The sequence below is a fragment of the Poecilia formosa genome, unplaced genomic scaffold (assembly GCF_000485575.1).
Source record: "Poecilia formosa unplaced genomic scaffold, Poecilia_formosa-5.1.2 Scaffold673, whole genome shotgun sequence".
Classification (NCBI taxonomy): domain Eukaryota; kingdom Metazoa; phylum Chordata; class Actinopteri; order Cyprinodontiformes; family Poeciliidae; genus Poecilia; species Poecilia formosa.
In genome coordinates, this window is record NW_006800612.1 from 152339 (window position 1) to 160675 (window position 8337).

Consider the following 8337-nt stretch of genomic DNA (forward strand, 5'->3'; position numbering starts at 1 on the left):
CAATCCCATTTTGCTTACCCTTTATGACAAAAAATATCTGGTATGAGTGGAAAAGTGGAAAAATTGGATATATGTTGTCAGCTTAGAAAAAAAACAAATATCAGATTAAAGAAGAAATTTGTTGCAAAAAACAATAAAGGGTTTGATTGTAAACTGTGTGAAGCCTGAAAATTAATTATGTTTTACACCTGCAGCCAACAATAGAGACAGAAGCTGATTAGTTCCTAGATTGTACCAATTGCTTTATTTGTATATTTTAAAAACATATCTGTGAAACAGCTAAATACAATATATTTTTAATTTATTTTTTAATTAATTAACTCTTAAATATCCCAATAAACATAATGTGTTCAACAATAAACGCTCGGGTAAATGTTAAGTCGCCCTAGAAACAAATTTCCCCAACATAGTCCTTACATTAGTAAGCCAATAGTCTGTAAACATCTCAAACTACTAACTATATTCAATTTCAGTTCTAATGACTCAGAAAAGGCAATTGAACATCACATTAAAACTTTGGTGGTGTCAAATTCTTCGTGTTGCGTCTGCTTGTGATGAATTGACTAAAATCACTATAATGATTAATTAAAATGAACATGAGAAAAGATCTGAAACCAGTGGCTTTGCTAGTGGTTCTGTTCGCTCAAACAGAGGCATGGCAGACTGCCTTGGACACATTTTGCGTGCGGGCCTTTGTGGAACTCGATAAGCGAGCTTTGGTTGACTTACTGAGCAGCCTCGTATTGGCTGCCGCCTCGGACCAGGAGTCCTATCTTTAATAGCTTTCTCTTCCCCTTCCTATCTGGACTCGTGTTGACTGTGCCCTACATAACTCCATCCAATCAAGGCTTCTGTTGACTGTGTACCACACGTGGCCAGGTACACAAAGTCAAGGCAGACACTCTGATAAAGGTCTGTTTGCCTGATGCTCTTTCTGCTAGAACTTGTTGGTGTTCCTGTTGGACCGAGGAAAAAAAGAAGAGAGAAAAAGTCCTCGTTTCCAGATTATGTTCGCTGATCGAATTCTCTTTCCCCATCGTAGACCTCCTACCTTGCGCAACGGCTCCTGATTGCAGCATGCCCGCTGAGCTGAAATTGATTTATTGCTAGGTTTCACCACCCTGATACCCCCTCTGGCATTTGTTTGGTACATGCCAAGTTAAAGTTGATCCATATCTAAACCAGCCAATACCCCCAACCTCTGTGCTCTTGTGATCTCATTGTCCGCATTGATCTGTCTTTCGGTGTACAAAAGGGAACACTGTGAGGACTGTCTAATTGCACACATCCCTGTTCCTGGATGGGAGACATGGAGACGTGAAAACATTGCGTTTCTTGGAGTTATCATACAGAGTTGAAATCTAAAAAAAAAGAACAAACAAGAACATTTATCTTCAGGAGCCTTTTTTTTTTCTCCTTAGCCTGGCCTTAAATCCTTTCAAACACAACAGTATATCTGCCTTTGAGATCTCTGTGAAGATCTTTTTTTCTTTTTGTGGATTGTGTTTCCAAGAGACGGTCCGGGGATTTCTTGCAGGAAAGAAACAACGTTCTGTGAAAGGGATGAAATGGAAAGTTTAAAAGTATAATAAGAGAAAGTTATAGCCACACTGGAAGAAAGGATGATGCCAAATGCAGGGAGGTAAGGAAAGAGTCATCCTTTCTTTTTCCACCTGGCCAGATGAAGGAATTAATTCCTCTAATCTTTGGAAATTCCTAAAACTGTCAATGAAAAGGAGACAAATAATTGTTGTTTGTCGTGTTTTTTTTTTTTTCTGGAAACAGACTTTGGTCCACTTATATCATTGGTCTTTCACTATTTCTATAATTAGAAAGGCACATTTGTAGAGTCTCACTACTGAAATATGAGCTTTTTTTTTTTTCTTTTTTTTTCTTTAAATCTCCAACCTGAAGCTCTTGTTTTATTTGAAAGCCAAACTGATTGCAAAGAGCCTCACTCGTTAGCAGTATAATCATTCTGGGCTGTTCGTCTAAAGCCCAAAGAAAAACTTTTTAAAGATTTGGAGCTTTTATGGTTTGACACAACCTAATCCTTATAAGCTCTTTGTGTCAGTCTTGAAAAGAACCTTCCACATAACTCATACTATTTCTCATACTGTAAGGATGAAAGAAATCGAGCAGTGGATTTGAGAGACATGTAGGTTCAGGTGAAAAAAATAAAAATTCAACATACCTACTTGCTGTGAAACAAAATCCTAATTATTTAAGAAAATGCAACTGGAATTCTTTTCTTCTTAATGAAGACAACTCAAAAAGCTTCTTTACTTCTTGCTGATCTTGGTTAAAAGTAAAAGGCATTAAGTTATTTTCAGAGCAATTGCTCTAATAGGGCCATTAAGGTCACTAATGAGGCATTTAGGACACATTGCTTCCATTATCGGTTACTTGACTAGGTTTCTTCATACCATGTCTAGTGATGAAGAAACCTTTGGTGGGTTTATTTTTCTGCATCACAGTAAGTCCAAACATATATACCTACACAAAAGAAAAAGGTTATGTGAAGAAAATTAGCTTTAGAATGGAATAATCTAAAATAGAGAACTTTTTCAAGGTAAAGCAGCGCTACAGAATGGAAATTTGACAACATTTCAATAAAGTTTTCTATTAATTTTCATTCTTTTGTTGTTAGTGAGTCTAATTAACATTTAATCATTTATTTTAGTATCAAATTTGACTTTTAGATTTCAACACAACCATTGAATTGCTTTTTATTATTATTTGCTGATACTAAAATGTATTTTGAGCACAGATAAAGAGAGTCCAAATGCCACCAATAGTATCTGTTAGACTACATATTGAGAAACTTGGATTTAGACCCATGTGTAGCATATATCCATCATCATTTTTACATATGGCTGCAAAACAAAAATTTAAAGAATTATTTAACCAAAATGCCCAACCTGAGAACATTGTAAAGGAAAACTCAACCAAGGTTATAAAGTAATAACAAAAGGGAAGCATTTAAATGCAGAAATAAAATCGAAAGATCAGCAGTCTCTTGTGTTTCAGATTGTTGGGAATTTTCAGGCTTGTTTGTTTTGCACTGTGACCGTTCAGATTCAAAAGGCCTCAATGTTAAGGAAGGAGATGAAATTGGGTCCCGGGTGTCTGACTGACAGCTACGTTGATACGTCATTGTTGCTCTGTCAAAATAAAAATATTTATTAAAAGATCTGTTGTTACAAACTGACCTTAAGGAAACGATCTTTGACTGCTGCATTTCTCTAAGTGATGAATACAAACATTTTTATATATAAAAATTCAGAATGAGATGCCCTTCTATCCTTATGTCTGCCCTGCATCCATCCATCACCTCCAGCCTTTCTTTTACATTTTTTTTTCCTCGAGGCTAATTGTGATTGGCTGATTAAAATAATTACTGAGATAACAGAAACCAATCAACTACGGATGTTGCTGTCGCGCAGATATGTTCTCTGAAAATGTGTGTTACTTCCCCTCAAATACTGAGCTCTAAAATTAACTAGTACACAAATAAAAGCCGTTTCATATTTGAATGTGCAAATATCCAACAAGCAAAAATGAAAAGTAGCAAAAATTAAGATAAACTGCAATCTTCTTAATGGAATTTTTAGTCAAATTCAGAATGTGGTGCAAAAATTTGATCTTTTATATTTTTTTTTAAGTATGAATCATCTGTCAGCTACACCAAACTGTCTCTTTTTCTCCTTTTCTCTGAGTTTGTTCTTCATCCTGAAGCATATTTTCAATTTTTTTTCTTTTTTTTTTTACATTTACTTCAGACTTATCATACCACTTTTCTTCTCGCTGCTTCTTCCTGTTTTTCCAACACATTTGGTGGACCAGGGAGGTCCAGGACGCCCAGATGTTTGCTGAACTGGAAGCCTTTGTTGGCAGCGTCTACGAGCCTATCACAAAGGAAAACAAACATGAAGCATAAAAATAAGCATGCAGTTTAACTTTTAGATCCTCTCCCTGCTTGTTTTCTGCAGCCTGCCTCATTCAACATAATCTCTGTCAGTTTTTTTTTTTTTTTCCACAGGACACTACAGCAAGAGTTATCATTTTTTCCACCTAAAATCATATTATCTAGGTTAGATTTTAGTTTGTTGGCCAAACTTCTTTTTAAAATCAACAGTATTTAGTCTATAGTGCCTTGAAAAGGCATTCATATCCATTGTTTCTCATGTTGACATTTGCTAGCTGAAATTCTGGTCTCTGCTGAAGAGTGGCTTGAAGGAAGTGACTATTAAAAGAAGTTTGTTACTAGGTGCAAGAGAAAATATATGAAAGAGCCTCTTCTGGTAAGATGAGACCACAATTGACCTTTCTGGCCAACATTGAAAATGATATGAACAAAAGCCGTGCATGTCACCACAAATACACCAATCCCTCTGCTGAGACAGGGTGCAGAAAGTATCATGCTGTGGGGACATCTTCTTTGTTTCTGATTGCGAACTGGTTATTGTGTTGGTGAACAATGGTAATAAGCTAATTTTATCTGTGTGAACTGAATTTATGATCTCTTCTACAGTGAACTTGCACAACCCTGTTCTTGAAACCATAAGGCCAAACTGAAGTCCAGCATCAGAACAATAGACTACAAACTATATGTTCCTAAATATACTCTGTTAGTCTACTCTTGATAGTTTTTCTCTTTTTCACAAACCCACATTAAGCTCCAAAGTCCTGTGAAAGGTGCTTGGTGGCAGCGATCTCCTCTCTCAGTGATTACGCTATATTCTGAACTCATCTTTCATTTATTTTTGTGCTGGCCCACTTTTTTTTTTCTTTTTTTTTTTTTTAGTACTATAAAAAATGCAATGACAGAGCTCATTGGCTGGAGGGTTAGAGCAAACTGCAGAAGCAGAAAGACAGCGGAAAGAAGGAGGAATATTGTAAGAGGCAGAATCCATTTGGAGCACTTAGTCAGCCAAGAGTCCCCAACAACAAAATTGAAAAAGGGAAAATGACCAGCAGGCAGTGGCCACTGTGCCAACCCAAGCTCCCAGTGAAATGATGACAAAAAAAAATTGAAGAAAAGTGTATGAAATATCAGCGTTCATGTATCTGTGCACACCTGTTTACTGTAGCCTGCTGTGAAGCCGACTCCGTTCACTCCTTAAACATAATCCAGTTTTGTCACCGTCTCCTTTTAATCAGTTGTTCTACATAAAGAGGTAAATCAAAATTTGTCAAAGCATTTTTTTTTCAATGACAGCGCTTTTGAGGTTTGAAGACATATATTACAGTGCAACATGGAAAGACTGGAGCCACTGCGTCAGCCTCATCACTTCTTTTTGAGAAATACTTTTTTATTATCAACTCTATTAGGCAAGTCTAAATATCTAAGACTAGAACTCTAACTCTCAGAAATCAGTTCTAATCTAAAAATGCACAGCAAATACATCTTTTTTTTTTAAGAGCCAGAAAACGACTTGGTGAGCGGCAATACAACTGTGGCACAAAGCTTACGTCTTGTCTATATTCTTAGGATTTCTTTTTATTGTGTTTTCTCATTTTCCACCATATTTCTCTCAAAATATCATCATAATTTTTAATGGAACGATAAGAAAAAGGCAGAAAGACATTTTGTTTTTATCCACAACTAGCACCCTGTTTTTGATTAATAGAACCAGACGTTTCTGATGTAATACACAGTGCAAATAAAGAAGCTGGTGGACTTAATGGCGAAACAGATTTTTCTCAACCACTGACAAGGAAAATAAATCTGCACAAATCCTGTGCACTCTATTAAGATGGATAACGACAAGCATCTTTTACAGCTGACTCCTCATCTGCTGTGTGTTTGGACGAAAGAAAACTACTTTGTTTTCAGCCAACAGAGCTAATCCTGCTCACGGTAAAATAGGAGGCTGGTAAGCATAACTCTGCTCTTTTTAGCTGCAGCTCTCAGCTTATCAGGCTGGATAAAGGCCAGCAACAGCACATTATGGCTCAAAAGGTCCAAAGAGCAAGCTGCACACAGCTGCAAGCATATCCTCACTGTAAGCCTGCACTCAGATGCGGAGACAGACAGAGAGACCCAGACAATCACCAGACCCTGGCATTAGGGTTGCCACCCGTCCCTTAAAATACAGAATCCTCCCATATTGAACCGATACAGGATGTGAGTTGTTCCGTATTTATATAAATGTCCGATAGACTCGCCTATCACACATATATCAAGACTAATTGTAACAATAATAACCAAAATAGGTCAGCTAAATTATCGTGGTGTGAGCTCAAGGACCCCCAGAACGCTACGGACCGATGCTCTTTTAGTTGCCTAGAGACGGACTCTACGCAGCCGCAGTGAGCTGCTATCTACCGCGTCTTTTTAAAACATCCTCAACCCGATTCTCCACCATCCTTAGAACCAAAACCTCTCGTAAAGATACAGACATAAGAGGGAAGACTCAAATTCCAGGCTGAATAATGTTAGTGAAGATGAATACAGGCAATTAAAACAAATGTGCAGTGCTTTAAATGCACTGCACTGAGACATTTTCGTAAATTAACGTTATTACCGGAGTTGCCATTGCTATACTACATGACTAAGGTGTGGCTAGCAATTTCTGAATAATCGGGCCATCCAGATAATTCCTTACATTTATGTCAATTCTGTGACGTCAACAATGAGTGTTGACGTCACAGAATTACAGAGTTTAATCCAATAGAAGACAACTTATGCAAATGACAACAGAAATTGCTGAACAACAGAGACATACATTCATTTACCTGAGACAAATGGAAAAGAAGAAGGAAGAAAGAAAGGAAAACAAAGACGTCTTTGGAGAATTGCAAGAGCAAATCTGATTTGTTACTCCTGTGTAGAAAGTTTTATAGTAAATGCGCATTCTTGTCTTTAATTTATTCAAATAAGGCTTGCTCATCCAACCAGAAACTGTCTCTGACCCTTCTTAAACTTCCTGCAAGTCATGGTCTAAGGCCATCTGTGCCATTTTGTTTAAATGAAGTGAGAGCAGAGACTCTCCTGAACTCCTGCTGTTTTATGGTTTTTCACAAATGAGTGTGAAAAGCTGGAACTTCTCCTGATTGTTTCCCACACAGATAAAGGACAGTTCAAAAGATCTTAGTAAACCATCTGCTGTAACTACAGGTAAAATAAAGGTCAATAGCCCAGAATAAGTTATTAATTTTAAAACTATAATTAGGCTATTTCTGTCAAGACATGTTAAGTTTTAAAACTCTCCATCCATTTTCTTTACACCCTTGTCCTTTAGTGGGGTCGGGAGGGGTGCAGGTGTGTAATCACCCTGGGCAGGTCGCCAGTCTGTCGTAGGGCAACACAGAGACACACAGGACAAACAACCATGCACACACACACTCGCACCTAGGGGCAATATTGGAGAGGCCAATTAACTGGAGAAAACCCACACATGCACAGGGAGAACATGCAAACTGCAGAAACGTGCAGAAAGACAAGGGCTGGGAATTGAACCCAGAACCTTCTTGCTGCATGGCAACAGCTCTACCAACTGCGCCACTGTGCAGCCCAAGTTTTAAAACTAGCATATTTAAATTTATTTTCTTAACAGTGCCAATGCATTGTTTTTAATAACAGGTAATTCGACCTAAAAAAAACAACCATTTCACAAATTACACAATGCTTTATTGTCCTTAAAGCTCTTTAAAGTCATTGAAATGTCAAAAAAAATCACTCTTTGTGTAATCCAATATCAATTATTTAGTAATCATCTTCTGTATTTCTTTCACTCTGTAGACATTTAGTGATACACCATAGCTTTCTACAGGTTCCAACACAACATTCTACTAAAACGCCTGAGCTTTTCTTCTCTTTTCCAGTTGGTATATGTTGTTGGTTTTAGTATGTTGTACCACTGAGCCCACATTTGAAAACTGACTACTGAGATATAAAATTAATATATTTTAAATCTCAAATTACAGCAAAAATAGCCCTGATCAAGATTCCTCGACCACCGTACTTGACAAGATTGTGTGTAATATTCTCTACATATATGCTATTATGCAAATCTTGCTGCTATTGGTTTTGATCAAATGCCAGACTATTTGGTTGCTTTAATAAACGATTTCTATTTGGAACAATAGCAGTTTTATAAAAAAAAAAAAAAAAGAAAAAAAAAAGAAAACTGCAATCTATCCAGAAGAGTTAATAAAATTTGTTGTTCAGAAAATGAAATTCAAAATAGATCAACATCAATAAGAAAATACGTATTGAACCAATGATGTCAACCCTTAACATGAATGGTTTAATAAACTGGATTTTACGGAAGCGCATTGCTATCATGCAGGAAAAAAAAAAAAATTCGATCGCTATCTCGTTATAACGAG

The 8337-nt window shown here is 36.9% G+C and overlaps 1 long non-coding RNA gene across 1 annotated transcript; it reads right to left on the reverse strand.

The window, feature by feature from the left end:
* Positions 1–224: 224 nt before the first annotated feature.
* On the reverse strand, positions 225–3904 carry LOC103130781 (uncharacterized). The gene is made up of 2 exons (XR_475272.2): positions 3794–3904; positions 225–1552 (listed from the first exon to the last, which is right to left on the reverse strand). It is a non-coding gene; the product is annotated as an uncharacterized LOC103130781 (long non-coding RNA).
* Between the last annotated feature and the right edge of the window lie 4433 nt (positions 3905–8337).